General features: G+C 42.4%; 1 long non-coding RNA gene across 3 annotated transcripts in view; it reads right to left on the bottom strand.

The window, feature by feature from the left end:
* Positions 1-239: 239 nt before the first annotated feature.
* Positions 240-21,397, bottom strand: part of LOC146404767 (uncharacterized) — a 166,730-nt gene continuing 145,572 nt past the window's right edge. For 2 of the 3 annotated variants that reach the window (XR_014841812.1, XR_014841811.1), the window contains 6 exons: positions 12,631-12,678; positions 11,810-12,190; positions 9,404-9,747; positions 7,408-7,518; positions 4,023-4,149; positions 240-649 (listed from right to left, as the gene is read on the bottom strand). This is a non-coding gene — a long non-coding RNA (uncharacterized LOC146404767). The remainder of the gene's footprint in view (positions 650-4,022; positions 4,150-7,407; positions 7,519-9,403; positions 9,748-11,809; positions 12,191-12,630; positions 12,679-21,397) is intronic. The other variant, XR_014841813.1, reaches the window with a different exon arrangement.

Below are 21,397 nucleotides of genomic sequence, written 5' to 3'. Positions count from 1 at the left end.
ACATAAGTCACAGAAGCAAATGTTCTTGCTTCAGGTTTATTCCTCTCCATGTCCTGCTTGTGGGTGATCTTTCCACTCTTCCCATTTATTTTATCCTCTGCCACTTTACCATCCACTGTTAGAATTAGGGTCGAAAATGTGGGCATATTACTACAGTTTTTAGCTTAGTAAACATCCCACATAATTCCATAACACTAGGCGGTTTCTCTTTAAAAACAAAACAAAAACCCAAACTTGTGTATAGACCAAAAAACATCTTTATGACAGGATTTAAAAAATTTTTTTTCAACCAGTCATGCAATGTACAAATAAGACAACTCTGAGACTCTTTGAGGACAAACTAGCAGGAACTGAGGAAACATTTTACAGACTGAAATTTCCATTTAAATTTTTGGCTTTGACCTGAGTGAATAAAAGAATAAGAATGCTGAATGGAGTTCCTTGGTGGTCTAGTGGCTTGGATTTGGCGCTTTCACCTCTGCTGCCAGGTTCAATCCCTGGTCTGAGAACTTCAAGCTGTGGCACACTCAGGCTCTGGACCAGCTCATCGCCACTCTCCACTCCTGCCTTGGCCATGCCCTCAGCCTAGAAGTCCTTCCTTTCCCGGGGGATGAACACATTCATGGCCCTATTAGAAGAGGTGGTAGATCTAAAAAAGGAAACCAAAATGTGGTAAAAACACAATTTGGGAAATCACTGGCAAATCGAGCTTCAAGTCTGACCTCTAATATGTTCTGGATGCCAGCCCCTGAGTAAATCATTCAGCTTTATTTTTTCTATTTTGGTCACCCGAGGCAAAGGGAGTTCCCAGGCCAGGGATCAAATCCGAGCCATAGTTGTGACCTATGCCATGCTGCAGCAATTCTGGATCCTTTAACCCACTGTGCCAGGCCAGGGATCAAATTTGTCCCAGTGCTTCAGAGATGCTCCTAATCCCACAGCAGGAACTCACCACAGCAGGAACGCCTCATTTAGCTTCTTGAGCCCAATGAGCTTATCCATAAAACAGTGCTTCATAATCACATATTTATTGAATACTTGGTAAGTGCCAGGCATTGTTCTATGTATCAATTATATCACAGAAGGGAGTTAGAGGAAGTGGGTGAAGGATGTGGGTACAGAGTCCAGTTTTAAAATAGGTCAGGCAAGGGTTCACTTAGAAGGTAACATCTGCATGAATATTTGAAGGAAGTGAGGGAGTGAGCCTTGAGGGTATCTGGAGGGAAAAGGTTCCAAACAGAGAAGAGTAGCTAGTGCAAAGGCACTGAGGTAGGAGGGAGCCTGATGTGCTGGAAGAACAGCAGGGAGAACAGGGTAGCTGGAGCCGGTGAGGAAGCACACAGTAGTGGAGAGGGAGTGAGAGGGGAACAAGAGGGAACTAAGTTGTGTGCAGTCTTGGAGGTCACAGTGAGGACTTGGGTTTTCTCTGTGAGAGGATCGGAAGTTCTTGGAGGGTCATGAGCCAAGGACTCATATTTTGGAAGTATCACTTTGGCTGTATTGAGAACAGACTGTAGGTATGAAGCAGGGACACAGGTTAGGAGGTTCAGGTGAGAGAGAACAGTGGTTTGGCCTCATGGAGGTGCTGGATTCTAGACATATCTTGAAAGAAAGGAGAGGGTCTGCTGATGGATTTGACTGAGCATGAGAGAAAGAAAATAGTCAAGAAGGAGGCCTCTGAGGTTTTCAGTCTGAATACTTAAAAGAATTGTATTGCTATTAATGAAGATGGGAAAGCTTGAAGCGGAAGCAATTTGGGGTTGGGGTGGGGGGAAGATGGAGAATTTAGTGATAGATAATAATGATATCTGCCCTGCCTAGCTCATGGGATTAAATGTGATGATTCATGCATAATTTAGCCTCCTGATATGCCTTACAGTTCCTAGTATTCAAAGACTCTCCCTTCCTATGCAGAAGCAATCTGTTCTATGCAGAGTCATATGGTTCCAGGTGGTGGTGGGTAAAGAGTTCCTATGCAGAGTCATGTGGACTCTTGGATCTGACAGGTATTATCTGAGCTATATTTAGATGGATATTTTAAGATGAGTCCTCACAACCATGACTCAAGTATGACTTAACAGTTAATACCTTTATTTCTCCCTAGCAGAATATTGTTTCTAATTTTTCTTTTATATAGCAACTGATGTTGCCATGCAGATCTCTTGGTTGCTATGAGATGGTAACATTGCTCTGCCCTACTATTGGCCGGGGCCTCCTAAGCTGTGTGGTTCTCACGTGGGGGCTGACACTGAGCTGTTACTATGGTGAACTTTATGATTCCCTTTGATTGGTGGATTTCAGAAATAGGTCATCAGTGGAATTCATTATATTTTGTAAGTAAAAATGAAAAATAAGTATCATAACTTTTCCCTGTCACCAACATGAAGGAAATGTGACACTTAATGACATAATGAATCACTATCGGATGATTCAGGAACCTTTTGAGAACTGAAAAGTGATGATAATCCTGTGCTAAATTTTGATGGGAAATAGCTTCCTTCTTGTGTTGATTATTCAGAGTTAGGGACATCAGGCTGATCAGAGTTGGGGTGGACTGGGAAGAGGTACGTGGATTGAAGTGGAAACTTCTGGAGTTCCCGTTGTGGTGCAGTGGCTAACGAATCCGATTAGGAATCACGAGGTTGTGAGTTCAATCCCTGGCCTTGCTCAGTGGGATGGGGATCCAGTGTTGCCATGAGCTATGGTGTAGGTTGCAGACGCGGCTCGGATCCTGCGTTGCTGTGGCTCTGGCATAGGCCAGTGGCTACAACTCATATTGGACCCCTAGCCTGGGAATCTCCATATGCCGCAAGAGCGGCCCTAGAAAAGGCAAAAAAAAAAAAAAAAAAAAAAGAAAAAGAAAGAAAAGAAAAAAGAGAAAAAAAAAAGAAAAAGGAAACTTCCTTCTCTCTCTAGCATTAAGGTGATGCTGGGAGCCTGAGTATGGAGGGTAGGAGGGATGCGGGCTCCAGGCAGTGTTGATTAATACTGCATCTCCAGACCAAGGGCCCCTGGATGGTGCCAAGACTTGAGTCATCAGACTGTCCTCCAGAGAGGAAAGCCACTGAGTGCTCCTGGCTTTAGATGCAGGGGTCTGAGGGTCCAAGCAAAGCCTGTGCTAGCTGAATCCTCGTGTCTCCTACCCCTCTCCCCAGCATTACTCAGATGGTAGGCGTGTCCTGTAGGCTCAGGCTTCTGCTCATTTCTGCTCTCAACAAATGGGAAAAGAGGATGGAGGTTTGAGTTTTACCCTACCAATTTTGTAACCTAACTTCTTTCTCTACAAGAAAAAGGGGAAAGCTGGAAGAACCTGGGAGGAGGAGTGAATTATCTTAAGTACATCTTAACTGCCTTTCTCCAGCACCTGAATAACAGGTCCTGTTTGCAGTGGTGGGTGAAGGAATGGAGTGGGGGTGGGGATGAGGCTGTGTGGGAGCAGGAGAGTCAGGGAGCCCCCAAACAGAATAGGTGACTGGTTAGGGTGCTAGGGCTAATATCTGACATCCAGAGCAGATCATTTCTAATACCTCCTTCCTATATAACAAAATTAATTTTAGTAAAATCACACAATGAAACCAATAATCACAGCCAGAAAATTTCTCTTATGAACCTATGCATTACATCAATAAAAAAATAAAAATAAGGAGTTCCCGTCGTGGCGCAGTGGTTAACGAATCCGACTAGGAACCATGAGGTTGCGGGTTCAATCCCAGCCCTTGCTCAGTGGGTTAACGATCTGGCGTTGCCATGAGCTGTGGTGTAGGTTGCAGACGTGGCTCAGATCCCATGTTGCTGTGGCTCTGGCGTAGGCTGGTGGTTACAGCTCCGATTTGACCCCTAGCCTGGGAACCTCCACATGCCTCGGGAGCGGCCCAAAGAAATAGCAAAAAGACTAAATAAATAAATAAATAAATAAATAAAAATAAAGGTCATAATCTAAAAAAAAGGAAAAAGAGTTATGGAATAATACTTTCAATTTCATGAATGTATTTTTGAAGAAAAAGATGAAAACTTAGACTTACCTATTGATCTTTAATAGTAATGAATAGCAATTGCTATAGTTTCTGTTTTTGCAATTAACTTCTGCACATTTGTCAATGACTTTGTCAAACTCCTTTTTCTTCCCATATTCATGATGTGTTGATCCATCTTTGATCAAAGAACATTTTTCATTAATTTTAATTTCAGAAGCTCTCTTTCACCTGAAGTAACAGTTTAAATAAATAGGAAGAGTTTTCAACATAAGGATACATTTGGCAGAGATGCATAAAAATCCCATTTGACAATAAATGCCAGAAACTTTAAACACAATAAAAACTCCATGTGGTCACACAGAATGACAGAATTGAAGTAACTCAAGTTCTGTTTGTCTCTACCATCATTGTGCTATGACTGTTGATTTTGAATCAATTGTTTGAATTGAATTTGAAGGAATCTGAAGGACCAAAGAGGCTGATCACGTATGCTCAAAACAAGCTTTCTTATGCAGTTACTCTCAAAATAAATGCAGAGTTAATTCTCTGAATCAACTTTAACACAGAATATGTTTACTAAAGAAGAAGCAATAGAAAATGTGTTAAACTGCAGCTTACATTTATACTGTTAAAACTCAACAGCAATTGCAGCATTTTTTTTTTTTTTCTGGTGAGCGGTGAGCATTTTTTTACCGGCATTGTTTAGAATTGCTTGCCATGGTGATAATAGGAAGCAGACTGGATTTCTAGCTGGTTTTATTAGTTTTTAGGTCTTTTCCAGGCCAGGGACCCTTGGGTGGCCTGCCCCTGGGTGGACCACTCCTCCCGTCCCTGGCACCACACTGAGGTATAATTGCTTGTGCTGGATCCAAAGCATAATAAATGACAATAATGCATGGGGGTTGAAGGGATGATAGAGGCACAGAGAGGCTGTTGGTCAGCAAATACCTGGTACATTCTCTGATCCTGATACAATCAAGTGGATTTTTTTTTTCACTTCCTACTCTTAGAATAAAAGGGAAAAACAATCAAGCATCATTAGCTTAAATATCCTTCTTTCGCATAAAAACATTAGTGATTCCCACAGCTTTGCAGGCTACTTGTGTAGCTCTTATGTGGTCTGACATTTCTCCTCTGAACTTTTTCCCATTTTGTTCTACTCCGTGGCATTGGTTGTGACCCCTAATTTCATTTTGCACTGAACTCAGCACTGACTTTATCTTTACTAATAAAACATGTGACATGCTTTGCTGAGTCTTCAGAACTGGTTTAGTCATGAAGGCAGAGGCATTGGAGGTGTGAAGGTGCTGGAACCATTATGAGGGCTAAAATGATTGGTAAGGGAAGCAGGAAGGAAAAATAGCGGAAGTCATGACTTATCCTTCTAGGTTTGTTATGTATGACATTCCTCTTTTTTTCCCCCCTGTCACCGCATCAGACAGATATATTTAGATCCACTCTTGCATTAATAGATGGTTTTCTGGAAAGGGTGATTTAAAAGCACTGAACTTCTAACATTAGTTCTGTATACTCTTTTAGGTTAAATATTGTTTGCTCTGCACAAGCTTCTGGAAAGCAGCTATCTCTGGAGTGTAGGTACCTCTGGGAGAAGTAGCACATCAAGTCTAACACTTTAGCATAAATGAGTGCTTTCGATTGCTTTCTCTGTTAACTATTAGCAGGATGGGGATTCTGGGAAAATAAAAAGTCATGGAGACACGTCTCAACTCTGCCCGGCACAACCCTGAATGTGTATGTTTGCTTTAAGGAATTCCAATTTGCTCTCTGAGGATAAACAACAAAAAGATCCACCCTGTTGATAAGAGGTCTGAAGGAAATTCATAGCTAAAGAATAACATGTTTGGGAGTTCCCTTGTGGCTCAGTGGGTTAAAGATCCGTGTCACTCCTGTGGCTCTGTTACTGCAGTGGTGTGGGTTCAATCCCTGGCCTGGGATATTCTGCATGCCTTGGGTGTGGCCAAAAATAAATAAATACATAAAACAACAACATGTTTTAATTTAATTTTTCTCCCAAGAACCGGAATATCCTCCTAACCTACAACACAGCCCCCACTTTGCCCCCAGAGTGCCAGAGGCACCGTGCCATCATTTGTATCTCATTTTTATTCTACTCGAATATGTCTAGAGAGAGGGTCCTTTGAGATTTCTTCTTGGCTCTGCTTCAGACTCTATAATAGCAATGGATCCATGCTTCTTAATCCTGCAAGGGCAGGTGGCAGCAAGCCAAAGTGGGCTCCAAGGAGTGTGTTTGTAGGAGTGGCACTTTCAGCTTGCATTAAAAAATCAGGAGCCAGCCAGGACAAAAGCCTGGACTGACAGCATGCCCCTAAGAAGGGTGCCTGCACTAAGCTTTAAAAAAAAAAAAAAGGAAGAAAGAAAAGCATTTTATTTTCTATTGACTTGAGCTAATGTTATGGGCCAGCTTTTGTTCCTAGAAGCATTGCGTGTGTGTGCACATGTGCACATGCACATGCATACAACTACTTGATCACACAGCTGCTACCTGAAAAATCACATAGGCAAGTTATAGAGATGATGCTAGAAAGTGTTAAAAAGGCAGCTGAAAGGATGCCCACCAAGGTTATCAAGAGGAAATGGGGTAACCTTGACCTTGTTAATACTTTGTCTCCTCTTAAGGTTTAAAAATATATTTATGTCAATATATAACCCAAGAATGTTTATTAATTGCTTACTAGAGGTGGTTCTATTCATAATATGTATTTATTCTAAACACAAGTTGTTAATAGGAAGCATGAAAACTTCTCTATATGGAATGGGATTCTTTATTCAGAGTTTAGAACCACATTATATAAAGTACTACACAAATTCACACTTCCTTTCATGAGCCATCATCCTTCAGTATACATAGATATATTCCCAGGAATGTATGTATAACATATTTTCAAATAAAATCATATTTTGATTGCTCTAAGAAATGAAAATTCCTGTGGCAAAACTCTCCCTTCTGAAAAGTATGAGTTAGGAATGAGAAAGTCATTGGCCCGGTCGTTTTCCCTCTGTGGGAAGTTTTCTCATCTACAAAATTGGAGGGTGAGTGCAACAAATAGTTTCTAACACTCCTTCCTAGCTTTATCCTTCTCAGTTCCCAAACTGTTTTTAATGTCAAAAATCACCTCATAATTTGTCTATCATCTTTTTAAATCTGGGATTTTGACCCTGGGCTGCCTTAATGAAGAAGAGGTCACCTGTCTGAATTCATTATTCCTTTCTATTATGCTTTTGGGATGAAGCTGAATGGGTGATAAGTGAGGAGGTTATAAAAGCACACACAGATCAACAGGAAGACAGGGACAGGAAGAGGGGTAGCAAGACACGTCAGCATTTTCCCCCCAGACAGCTTGAAAGCAAAAGCGGAGGTCCCGTTGTTTGCTCACAGCTTTTGTACACTGACCTGTCAGCTCGGGACACCCGGCCACAGCAGAGGAGCATTTCCTGGACCCCAGCAGGCCTCGCATGCAAGCAGTTTCCCTGCAGGTGTCTGCAGGAGAGAAAAGTCTGGGAACTGTATGAATTAGAGGAAGTGAACCTTAGGCAGGACTCCCCACCCACGACGTTTACCCTGTTTGACTATTTCTTGAAATTCTCCCCATACCAAAAAATGCCTTGAAAGAGGTTTTTTTTTCCTTTTTTTTTTTTTTCCTTAGAATTTCCATTGTGTGAAATTAAAAGCCTATGCCTTGGTGATAGTAAAAATTAGGTACTTTTGTGCCATTAGTGTCTTTTTGGTGGTCTAAAGCCAGTTCTTCTGGAAAGGGCCTATTGGCCAAGAATATTTATTAACATTTTGAAGGAAACTGACAGCAAAATATGATGTGCCTCGAAACCACACAGATTACTCAATTTGTAGATATATAACCACACCATTGACAGAAAAGAATAACTTGATTTACACTTAACAGCCATTTTCTGAGCACCTCCTCTTTATCCAGCAGTGTGTGAGGAATGAAGAAATCAAACCGGAGTTCCCGTCGTGGCGCAGTGGTTAACGAATCTGACTAGGAACCATGAGGTTGCGGGTTCGATTCCTGGCCTTGCTCAGTGGGTTAACCATCCGGCGTTGCCGTGAGCTGTGGTGTAGGTTGCAGATGCGGCTCGAATCCCACGTTGCTGTGGCTCTGGTGTAGGCTGGCAGCTACAGCTCCGATTCGACCCCTAGCCTGGGAACCTCCATATGCCGCAGGAGCGGCCCAAGAAATGGCAAAAAGACAAAAAAAAAAAAAAAAAAAAAAAAAAATCAAACCTTCGTTGCTGTATGTTAATATTCCCGGATATTCCCCACGTATGGACTGAACGTTTGTGCCCTCCCACAATTCAGATGTTGAAACCCTACCCCCACAATGTGATAGTACTAGGAGGTGGGGCCTTGGGAGGTAAGTAGGATTCCATGAGATCATTTGGATAGAGCCCTCATGAATGGAATTAGCACTTTCCTAAGAGTCATGAGAAAGCTTGCTTCCTCTCTCTGCTCACCGCCATATGAGGTGACAAGGAAAAGTCCAGAGTCTGCAACCCAGAAAAGGACCCTGACCAGAGTCCGACCATGGTAGCATCCTGATCTCAGACTCTCAGGCTTCAGAACTGTGAGAAATAAATTTCTATTGTTTATAGACATCCCAGTCTATGTACTTTGTAATAGCAGCCTCAACTAAGACAGCCAGTTAGTGTCAATATTTTTTAGAATCGCATATTTATCTATTTTGCCTACTTAGGGTTTTGTGATGTGCAATAACACATCAATAAATTCCAGTTTATCTTTGGTTGGTTATAAAGCAGCAACTTTGCCAAAACTCTCTATTCTGCATTTTGACCCTATGCCAGTCAGTGACTTCCCAGTGTTTTCTAATATAGTCTGTAACTGCTGGATTAGAACACTACTGGCTCGTCTGTCCTACAGTTTTAGCACAATTATTATGGCACCTACTATCACCACAGGAAGGGGAGTAGCGTTTACTCTCCCATGGGTGACTCTAGCCTGTTTATACATAATATCAAAAGGCTCTTTTTTGTAAAACAACTTTACAAAACAATAACCCTCTTATAAACTGTTTTAACAAACACGTCATCAGAAAACATACTTTGGCTATATTTTACCTATATAATCTTGGCTGAACAGATGCAGGTAAATACCACAAAGGTATAATCTAACTTAAAGTAGGATACACACCTGAAAACAGTAGAATATCAAAGGTGTCTAGATACTTCATTATATGTCAAAAGTTGGTAGTGAGGGATGAAGAGCCACTATCTGCACCATGTACCATTATGTCATGAAAAGGATAACTATACCTTAAATACTGAAAATCCAAATCATCTGAATATAGAAGAACACAGAGCTTTAAAGGGAAGGGTGTAGAAAAGGTGCTGGGAAGTTGTTGAAACATACTCACTTGCTCAACCATTTTTATGTGGACCATGATGCTAGTAGTTATCAAAACAAGAGTAGAAATGATTTCAGCGCCCCCTTTGGCACATTGTATAAATGCAAGCCAGGAAACCTTTCAGTTGAATATGTTCCGTGTAAATTGAACCTTTTAGTCTGAGGATCCATTTCTAAGCCTTGCCTTCTGGTCTTGTTCTCCATGCTCCCTGGTTGTGGCACATGAGAAAGAGTAGCTCCCAGCTCACTCTCCTCCTCTTTTCTTAGTAGCTGCTCCCTGAGTTGGCCTTTCTGGTCTTTCCCAGGGTTAGTTGGAGCTGTCATTTTGCTCTTGAATCCATTCTTCCTTCAAACCTTATGAAAACACAATTCAAAAGAGGATTGTGCACTCTTGCTGCTTTGATCTCTGAGCAAGAAAGTTGACTGTAATATGATTAACGAGCTCAGTTGGACTTTGCCTAGTGGCCGGCAGAATGATAAGGACTCCCAAGAATATCTGGAGAAGGAACTGGAAGAGACCCAGCATGTTCTGAAGGCATTGGGTCTCTTGGAAATGTGTAGTCTTGGAGGAGATGTCCTAGACAAGCAGGGTTGCCTGTCATGGAGGGACAGAGACAAGCTGAAGAGGGTGGCCATCCATCCACTCAAAAGGAATAATACCAACTTTCTGCTAGCTGTATATTCCTTCCAGTTGAAGGATATCTCCATTCAATGTGGCAGCACTTGGATTAATGGGAGAAATGGGCTTGAGTGGGATACAGAAAGGGTCTTAGCTAAGAGGGAGGACCAGGTGGAAGGGAGATGAGCTGGACTGAGACCAATTCCAGTTCTCCAGCCTAGAAAGACTGTCATCACTATCTAAACCATCCTGAGTTTAGACTCTAACTCTCACCTTCATGGTAAAAACTATGTACTGTTTATGGTCCCATATAGATTCAGTGCTTCTCCATAAGGCTATCCTTCTTTTGAGAAATATTCCTTCTTGGTGAAGAGAGCTCTCTGAACTGGGTGGGCCCAGGACAACTGTACCAGCTGTGCCTGAACAAAGATGCCTTGTCTGGACAAAGGACTGGAGCAGATGCTGGATCTCAGCAGCTTGCTGAGCCGAGCCCTGACCCAGCACTGGGTCAGCTGGGAAAAGGAACACCTTTGTGTAATTGATCTGCAGTTTTCTAGTTTGCACAAAGCCCCCCTAAAGTGCTAGTGCTATGTAAGCATCATCCCAGGAGGATCCAGGAGCCATGTGCAATGACATCCTGATCCTCAACTTGGGAAGCTCGTGGGCACACCTGAAGCCTATATACTATAACTCTTTAGGCCGCCACTTGCCACTCTTGTACCTAAAAAGTGACAAATTGACCTTCAAGAGTTCCATGAATGACTGCACTAGTCTAACTGCTCTTTTTTTTTAATTAAAATTTTTTTTTTTATTTTTATGGCTGCACCTGTGGCATATGGACGTTCCCGGGCTAGGGTTCGAGTTGGAGCCGTAGGTGCTGGCCTACAACACAGCCACCATAATGCAGGATTCAAGCTGCATCTGAGACCTAAGCCACTGCAGCTTGTGGCAATGTGAGATCCTTAACCCACTGAGCAAGGCTGATAGGGCTAAAGTAGGCACAGGTGGTTGTAGGAGTCCCAGTAGAGGATCATAGATAAAGAGAGAAACCAGGGGGATGCTGGGAGACCACTGTAAGTTCTAGAAAAGGCAGGCTTGCTTAACTAGTGGAGGTGTGAGAATTGCCTCAGGTCATTGGGTTGGGGATGGGATGAGGCCTGCACTCAGATTCAGACCAAGGGCTGGAGTTTGAAGACCGCCCTTCAGCTGATTTGAATACACATCTTACAGGATGCTAAGGAGGAGCTACCACTCCTGGAAAGGAAGAGGTGGGCCTTTCCAACCCTCACTCCCCTTGGATGATAAAACTGTGGCCCACCAGATCCTTGGGCAGAGCTTCCTTGCCTGCCCGCTTGCATTTTTTACAAGCGTCCAATCCTAATAAATCTGTTTCTTATCTATTACTTTGTCTCTCACTGAATTCCTTCTGAGTGGAGGCATTAAGAACCCAAACCTTAGTGAGTCCAGACCCAGGGTGAGTAACTTGAATTTAAAACCGTGGGTTCAAGTCCCAGCCTGGGTTTTGGCTGGGTTCAGGCCATTAGTGCTGTCGGTTCAAGGCCAGGGACCAAACTCGCATCCTCATGGTCACTATGTCGGGTTCTTAACCCGCTGAACCACAATGGGAGCTCCCAAACGGCTCTTGATGAGGCCCCAGGTTCCCTATATCGTGGGCTCAGAGAATAAACCCCCACCTTGAGAGGATTATGAAGATCTGAATTTTTTGTCTGAATCCACCTCCGATAGCTGTTTGATCTAAAGTGAGTCATTTAACCTTCAAATCCTTTTTTTCCTTACCTATAAAAAGGAGATGACGATTTTCACGTCAACGGATTGTCTTGAGGATAAAACAAAAGAATGTTTTGGAGAACATTTTGGGAGGTAATATCTTGAACAAATACGAATATTAGGAGTGATCATCACTCCTTTGCCAAATGTTCTTCTTGCCATTTTGTATAGCAGCCACTTCAAAGTCTTGCGAAGTCTACCTAATAATGCTGGTGAGAACCAAGTCCAGAAGTAAGACTGCACCATGAGCTTGCTGGTGTTACTTTCTGGCGGGAGCTTCTTTATAGTGCTTTACTATTCATAGCACTATAAATAACAGTGCTCACAGGAACTTCAGAGGGAAAATCTTCTATATGCCATAAAAAGATTTATCTTTGTGAAGTTTGGTATCTGTGAAAAGTAAAAAGGCCAAAGATGAGGGGGCAACCAAAGCCGGGATTCTGACTCTCTCTGAATGGACCTCAAAATTTTTGTTAGTTTATTAGTAATAATAAACATTTGAGTCAGACAAAGATAAATTCCAACCTCTTGGGTTATGTGTTTTCTGTTTCAGAAGGCCAGCTGCAGCGGTCCCAAACTACTTTCAGATCAACCTCTCTTTTGAGTCTTTCTTCAAACCATGGTAACCCTTTACCAAAATCCTCAGTAGGTGATCCCACAACTGGGTTGGTGAATAGGTGGGATAGGTAGTAATAACTTAAGAAATTCCCCTCATCCCAGATATTTCCTGAGTATCCCACGGCCAATGACTGAAATCCTATTAGTCATTACTTTCTTTAAGAAGTTATCTCCTATTAAAATCCAGCAGTAACACATTAACACTGTAATACCTTAGTGTGCAGGACTTGATTCCGGGGTCCAGGGTCAGCAGACTTTTTCTATAAAGGATCAGATGGTAAATAGCTTAGGCTTTGTGGGCCATAATGTCTCTGTTGTAGCTACTCAACTCAGTCATTGTAAGGTGGAGGCTTCCCATTGATGGTAAGTAAGGAATGGGCATGGCTGGGTCTATAAAATTTCATTTACAAAAACAGGAGGTGGGCTTTCATTTTCCCCGGGGGCTGTAGTTTCCAACCACTGACTTAATTGAATTCTTTTGAAAAGACTGACTAGCTGAGCGCAGGGGGAGGAGCACCTGACATTTGGTGTGGGGAAAGGTGACCAGTAGGATGTGTAAATGTGGGACAAAGAGCCACAGGGAGAGATGGGCCCTATAAGCCAAACTTTATAAGAGTTAGTCCTAATTAGACACTTAGACATTTTTTCTGGTCAAAATTATTTGACTCAATTTGTTTACTACACATATTTCTACAATTTTTTTATTTGGTGGAAGGGTGACACTCATTTTAATTTTATTTAGTATATCATTCTTATTTAGTGTATCAATTTAAGGTCACAGGACAAGGCAGCTCCCATCCTACCATTTAACAGCTCAGAATACTATCACATCATGGAAACTGCTAAATATTAAAAGAGAGACTTTTTTTTTGTCTTTTGTCTTTTTGGGGCATATGGAGGTTCCCAGGCTAGGGGTCAAATCAGAGCTGTTGCCACTGGCCTATGCCAGAGCCACAGCAACATGGGATCTGAGCTGCATCTGCAACCTACACCACAGCTCATGGCAATGCCAGATCCTTAACCCACTGAGCAAGGCCAGGGATCGAACCTGCAACCTCATGGTTCCTAGTCAGATTCGTTAACCACTGTGCCACAACAGGAACTCCGAGACATTTTTGAATACAAAAAAAAAAAAAAATTTGCACTGTATTATGCTCTCTTCTTCCTCCATTTACCTTGCACGCTTTTTGACGCCTGAATGGTCTGGATGGTCTGAGGAGTGAATGGTGTTTTGATTTCCTTAAAGCTGTGCATGAAAGAGGCTTTTTCCAAACAGTGTTTTGTTTCAGGGTCAATGGAAGCTGATGCATGGTGCTTAGTCTTAGCTGTGACATGTTCTTGAAGGATAAAGACAGTTACTTATAAGCCTTTTCAAGCCTCACTCAGTGTCAGTGGGCATGGGGGGGATGTGCATGATATCCAGAGGTGGCCCTGCTGACCCATCCCACAGAGGATATGAGCTTAGGTGGAGTTCCAGGAGCAGGGTAGGATTTGACCTAAGACATGATTCTTCTTTGCCAGTGCCCTAGTGCCAGACAGCACAATATGAAAGATGACAAATTTAAAATTAGCAATGGAGCCTGCAGCTGCAGACTGGGCAAGCTAGACTCACAACCACAGCCTCTGAGAAGACTACAACTGACCACCGGGGTGGGGAGAGGAAAGGCAGTAGATTGTTAAATTGGTGTCTTCACATCACTCCGAGACATAGTGGCTTCTCTCCGCTTTGGGGAATAGGCCCAATGTCTTGGAGACAGTCTAATTATCTTTTTATACATTCATAAAGAAGTTTATTTTTGGTAAAGTCACTCAAGCTGGAATACACTTGATTGGTTTATATAGGAAAAGTAATTTGGGGCTCATCATCCAAATTGCATTAAAAATGCTGAAATGCATTCCAGTTATTACCTAATCTAGCCTTCTTCTTACTTTATCAGGGAAATGGAATAACATCCAAATTACAGGGCTTGTGTATATCTTGTGCCCCTGAGTATGAACCAGTAGGAGAAAAACTTTGCTTTTAAAAAGGGACTATTAACATTCACTAGATGGTTTATACATGGAGCACATTCCTGTCTCAGTAGAATATTGTCAGAGACCTGAACACAGAAAGGACAGAAGACCCAAGTGGTGTCTGTGCTATGCACAGTCGGGCCTAGAGGAAAGGGTAGTTTTACACCTCCAGAGAAACAGAACCAGTAGGGTATAAAAACACACACACACACACACACACACACACACACATACACACACACACACACACACACACACAGAGTCAATTCTCATTGCTCACAGTGGCTGTGTTCCATACAGTTGACACAAACTTTGAATTAGCAAATACTGAGCCATTACTCCTACAAGAAATACAGGGTTAGGTTCTTGCAAGCCTTTGGTCACAACATTTTCATCAACCAATGAAAATATAATCTTGTTTTGTCTGTATTTATGTTTAAAGACACCTTACTTAGTATGCACTATTGATTTATTAACACTGAACTCACAGCTACAGCACCGTAACTCACACCTAAATGAAGCTTATCTAACACATATTTTCTCACAAGGCAAGTCACAGCCTTCCAGGGTTAGGAACACTAGAAGGCATTTCAGCACTATGCTTAGGAGCCATTGTAAACAGCAAAATCACCAACAAAAAGCACAAAAATATGAAAATCACAGCACTACACAGATCACATAAAGGACACTTGTTTACAGTTTAAGAGCTAAACAAGAAGGCAGAGGAGTTCCCGTCATGGCTCAGTGGTTAACGAATCCAACCAGGAATGATGAGATTTTGGGTTTGATCCCTGGCCTTGCTCAGTGGGTTAAGGATCCGGTGTTGCCGTGAGCTGTGGTGTAGGTTGCAGATGTGGCTCGGATCTGGTGTTGCTGTGGCTCTGGCATAGGCCAGTGGCTACGGCTCCGATTACACCCCTTGCCTGGAACCCCCACATGCCTCAGGTATGGCAATAGAAAAGACAGAAAGACAAAAAAAAAAAAAAAAAAGAGGCAGAGAGTCCCCGACTTCAACCTCAGTTGGAAACGTGCATTAGGTGACTTAAATTTTTCACCATTCTGCCCAAGTCCGTGAGAGACTGTGGACGCAACACAGTATTAATTTGGGGGTTATTGTAAGTTTTAACAGGAAGGAAAATTCACAAATACAGAATCTGTATATAATGAGGATAAAATGAATAAAGAGCAAGATTTACTTAAAGCAATTAGCTTCCATGATTGTGCGGACTGGAAAGTCTACAATCTGTAGGGCAGACCGACAGGCTAGAAACTCTCTGACAGAAGCTGAAGCTGCATTTAATGGGTGGAATTTCTACTTCAGAGAAATCTTGGTTTTGCTCTTAAGGTGTTTCAAGTGATCGGATGAGGCCCACACAGAGTATCAAGAATAATTACCTAATGTCAACTGGGTGCTATTCACACATTAAACTAACCATCATGACATCCAATTTAGAGCCCAGGAAAGTGGCTCTGGAAGAAATCTTTCCTTTGCATTTTCCTAGAGGGCTAGCATGAGAGATCCAAAACCCATAAACCTCACACTCTGCTTGGGTCACTGTTTGTTCAATGTACTTTTTATTTATTTATTTATTTAACCACACTTGCAGCATGCTGAAGTTCCTGGGCTAGGGATCAAACCCATGCCACAGCAGTTACTTGGGCCACTGGTACCAACGCTGGATTCTTAACCTGCTGACACATGGAAACCCCTATTCAATTTACTTTTGACAACTTCCATTCTGCAGAGGGAACTCAGTCAGAGCACTGACCACAATGGGAGTGATGCAGATCATTTATATGAGATGTTAAAAAGGGACAAAGATTTTAAGCCTTTCCTTTTGATTCACCAAATATAACCCATCTTTGTTTCTAATTTGATCATTTTCTTATGCCCATTGATTCAAGCTCTTTGTGCTCTGAGTCTCAGCCAGCAGCCAGGTGCTCAGCCCCTGCCTTGGAATTAATGAGAGGGCTCTGACCGCTCCTAGCCTCTGGGCTGCTGCGTCTGCCATCAGTGTTGTTGGGCAATAGTGGTGTTATTGCTCAATTTCCAGGCCTCCCCATTCCTCTTGCGCCCATGATGGTTAGGAGAAAAGTGGGGAGGCACCTTGCCTCATACTGCAGACCCTGTATTCCAAGTGTGGTGCATGAATTCAGCAGCACGGTGTCACCTGAAAGCTCATTAGAAATACAGAGCCCCAGACTTACTGAATCCGAATCTGCATTTTTAGCCAGATTCCAGGTGATTCATATGCACAGTAAAGATCGCCAACAAGCTCTGGATAGTTATGTGGAGCATAGAGTCCTTCAACCCTCACAGTTTAGGTCTTGAATCCTGACCCCTCTTTCCACCTACTTTGAATCAGATATCCCAGAATAACCCTGCTCCACCTGGCACTGGTGCATGGATCCCTCCATTCTGCTTCCCACAACTGGAAGCCCTTGAATAATCCCACTCGCCAAAGTTGGCCTGCATTTCCTCCTTCCCCTGGTCATTCGTAACTCTCTATTCTCAGTGCCTGTCCAGGAGCACTGCTTCTGCCCCTTTCTGCTGTGTTTCTGCCGTGTTTCTGCCAGCTCCCCAGCCCCTTGAACTCCTGTTGGGTTCTACATGCAGAAGTGTGGGGGAGGAGTGATTGGAACTTCCTCTTCAAAACTGAGTTGGACAGATTTAGACACTGATGATCACAGTTCAGAGAGGAAGTAGAATCAGCTGAGACACAGGGAACAGGGGGTCAGCTTTTGGATGTCTCATTTCCTGAGCAACCTGAGGTCAACATGTGAGCTCTATTTGAGCCTCCATTGCCTAATTCTAAATTGATGAGAAAGCTACCTTTGAACCTCATCTGTGAAACCCATTAAACCTCAGAGTTTCTCCATACATTTGCTTTTGAGGCCAGCTTAACAGGGGATCTGCGGCCAGCAAAGAGCTACAGTGTTGACTTTACTAGAAGTCTAATGGTCCCTTTTGTTTTTTATTATATGGAATCCATTAACTTGTCATTATAGGATATAACCATGCCATGGAGTCAAATGGTTAATTTGGCATGCCTTTAATAGTATAGTCTGTAATTATAAGGGGTATTTTCAAAACCTCACATTTGATCATTCTTGAAGAGGGAGGGTTTCTCACCATGAAAACCAGCTTTAGGCTTTCCATCTCCTGGCATTATGAGTATAGGAGTGGACAATGAATTGATTCCCAAAATAACCTCAAGCCTTTCCCACTTCAAGTATGTTGAGGAGTTCCCTGGTAACTCAGTGGGTTAAGGATCTGGCATTGTCACTGTTATGGCTCAGGTCACTGCTGTGGTATGGGTTTGATCTCTGGCCTGGGAACTTCTGCATGCTATGGGTATGGTCAAAAAAAGTGTGTTGCTTTCTAGGCTCATCTCCCATGACTCTATCAATCCTTGAGAACATAGTCATAGTTTGAATAATTAGAAAGCATCAGTATTTCATGTTTATGGATTTCCTCAACAGTGATGCATGGACCATGATTTTTGCTGCTTTGCATTTGTAACCATACCTGGTATTTAGTAGGCAGTCATATACCAGTTGCTTCTTTAATTTTAGAGAGGTTTAACGCCATTATTTGTACCTTAAGATAGCAGAGGATAAAAGACAAGGCAAAGTAAAACAAGACAGAAGAAGTTATACAAAACAAAAAATTCCAGGAAGAATAACCATGGAAGAAAGTTTACTTTAGCAGTTTGATAAAGGTTAGTTCTGAGTCTAAGAGTCTTAAAAGAAATGTAGTGGGATTCCTGGTTTGAACCTAAACTCTCTTTACCAGTAAGACCAGAATATATCCAAGTACATCTGAGTACATCCAAATATAGGCAGGCAGACAGCTCTCAGATGTGAACTTGCATGAGTAAACTGTCAAGGATGCCTCTGCGAGGGGTCAGGGACAGAAGAGTAGGAAGGACTCTGGTCTGAGCCTGTGGAAAGAGGCCAGATGCCCAAGGAGCTGCTTTCAGGAAGCATCTGAATCACAGGGCTGTGAATAGTGTCCCCCGAAGTCCAGGAGGTGGAGGCTGGCCTAGCTTCTGTGCCTTGAAGACTCCAGGGGACACAGTGCTGGCACCCTAAGAATTGAGTCTTGGGCTCATGAGGAGAAAAGACATTATAGTTTTTAAGGAGGGCAACTACAAGAGTGGTGGCCTTGGCTGGAAGAGTAAACATGGGACATAAGGGTGGCTGGAGCAGGAAAGGAAGAACGTGGCCATGTGTTTGTGGAGTCTTGTGAGTACACATCAAACAATGCCTGGGGTGGAATTTCTGGGTGTGACTTTGAGGGGCCTCAGAGATCTTGCAACACTCAGGTGGGGCAATGTATGGAGCTGCTATTGCTGTGATTCATAAGCCAATAAAGCTAGACAAACTCAGGAAATAGAGTTTGAATGAAAATATTTAAAGAGAAAATTTGGACCCATAATGGGCAGAAAGATGCAAGCAAAAGATTGGAAGTAGAACCACACACATCTGTTCTAGAAACAGGGTCTTGTAGGGGGTTGATGGGAAACCAGGGTGCAAAGATAGATTGGGCCAGAAGCAGGGGCCCCGAATGGCCAAGCTGAAAAGGTTGCCATTGGAGGCTGAGCGGAAGGAGAGTGATGCAAGGAAATCAGGATTCAGGGAGACTTACCTGGCCCTGGTGTTTAAGAGTAGTTTTAAAAATTGCTTTAGCAATAAAAACATTTTGAGAAATGAAATCTGCTGAGGATGCTTTGTAGGTGTGAAGTAGGTCAGACCAGAATGGTAGAAAGGAAGGGGAAGGGGCGGAAAAATATGGGGCCTGGGCTTCAGGGCAATGCCCAACAGTTACTTCTGTGGTGGGACAGTTGGGAATATAAACTTTTTTTCTAACCTGTATTTCTTAGTATAAAGTTACTAGTTTTATAATTAAAAACTCCAAAGCTATTTTAAAAACTACAACAATTCATTGCTTTGTATTTAGAATCAGTTTTCCTCAAAATCTTTTCTTCTTTCTCTGGATCTCACGCTATTTCCTTCTAGCACAACTTACATGCTCTTTAGAACCTGTGGATAGATTTAGAGAGGTGCTGTTTTGGTTCATTCAGGCCATTATAACAGAACCCATAGACTGGGTGGCTTAAAAGCAACAGAAAATGTATTTCTCACAAGTTTGGAGGGCTGGAAAGTCCAAGATCAAGGTACCAGCACATTTGGTATCTGGTGAAAGTCTGCTTCCTCGATGGCCATCTACTCACTGTGTCCATGGCAGAAGGGGCATGGGATCTCTTTGGGGTCTCTCTCTCTCTCTTTTTTTTTTTTTTTTTTTTTTTTTTTTTTTGCTGTTTAGGGCTGTACCCATGGCATAAAGACATTCCCAGGCTAGGGGTCCAATTGGAGCTACAGCTGCCAGTCTACACCACAGCCACAACAACGTGGGATCCAAGCCACATTTGCAACCCACAGCATGGCTCACAGCAACGCCGGATCCCTGACCCACTGAGGGAAGCCAGGGATTTAACCCGCATCCTCATGGATACTAGTTGGATTTGTTTCTGCTGAGCCATGATGACAGGACTCCTGGGGGCCTCTTTTAATAAGCATACTAATCCCCTTCATGAGGGCTCCGCCCATAAGACCTAATCACCTCCCAAAGACCATCACCACCAAATATCATCAGACTGAGGATCTGGTTTCAACACATAAATTGGGGTGGGGGGCGGGGAACAGTCAGTCTATATATATACAGCAGGGTATATTAATGTTCCTTCCTAACTAATCTGTAAACTAAGGCTTGTAAATTTACTAAATTTAATCCATGTATATTTCCTATTTATCAACTTGTGCTAAATTAATGTTATTAGTTAAGGAAAGATACTTCTGCCAAGCTAGGAGAGAAGGACCAGAAGTATACCCCTAGCCCTTAGAGCCCTGTCTGGAATTGCCTACAGCCTTAGGTACTATGGCATATATCTTGAATGTTAATTTGTTTTTAAATTCATTACAGGATTCCTACTACTATCTGTAATGTTAAATATTTGGTCCTAGCCCAAAGAAGCTGGACCTAAAGAGATTCTGTCACTTACTCAGGAAAACTTAATATTTTACTAGTTAGGTTAGGAGAGGACACAGAAAAATATGGGAGGGACTGGATGCTAATACAGCTCAGCCTTAAGGAAATACTAGGTGATGGGTAACAGGGAGCATGTGTTACTTTCAGGCTTCAAATCTGCTAGGTGTGTGTCTGGTCACAGGTCTGTCAAGTCACTCCTCTACCTGTCCACACAAGGCCATTTTGCACTCTCGTCCTCTCTTCTCCTGTACTTATGTTACACATTGAACACACACACACACACACACACACACAAACATTCTCTGTGTTGTGCTTTCCTTTGTAACTCTTTTGATATAAAACTTTGGTTCTATACATTGGTATGTTTTGGTTAAATCCTAGTCCCTTTTGCATTTCTCCAAAGAAGGCATACAGATGGACAATAAGCATATGAAAAGATGCTCATTATCACTAATTATTAGATAAATGTAGATCAAAACTACAATGAGATATCACCTCACAATAGACAGAATGGCCATCATCAAAAAGTCTACAAATAACAAATGCTGGAGAAAAAGAAACCCTCCTACACTATTGCTGGGAATGTAAATTGGTGTAGCCACTATGGAAAACAGTATGGAAGTTCCTTAGAAAACTAATAATTGAGTTGCCGTAGTACCCAGCAATCCCACTCCTGGGCATACATCTGAAGAAAACTCCAATACAAAAGATATATGCACTCCTATTTTCATAACAGCACTATTTACAATAGCCAAGACATGGAAACAACCTAAATGTCCATCAGCAGAGGAATGGATAAAGAAGATGTGGTATGTACAGTGGAATATTACTCGGCCATAAAAAAGAATGAAATGCCATTTGCAGCAACATGGATGGACTTGGAGATTATCACACTAAGTGAAGTAAGTCAGAAA

The sequence above is a fragment of the Sus scrofa genome, chromosome 3 (assembly GCF_054392235.1).
Source record: "Sus scrofa isolate SSC_HxYL_T2T_F1_AM1 chromosome 3, Sscrofa_HxYL_maternal_Yorkshire_Landrace_v2.0, whole genome shotgun sequence".
NCBI lineage: Eukaryota > Metazoa > Chordata > Mammalia > Artiodactyla > Suidae > Sus > Sus scrofa.
The sequence above is the reverse complement of the archived record's forward strand: the minus strand, read 5'-3'. Positions and strand labels throughout refer to the sequence as shown.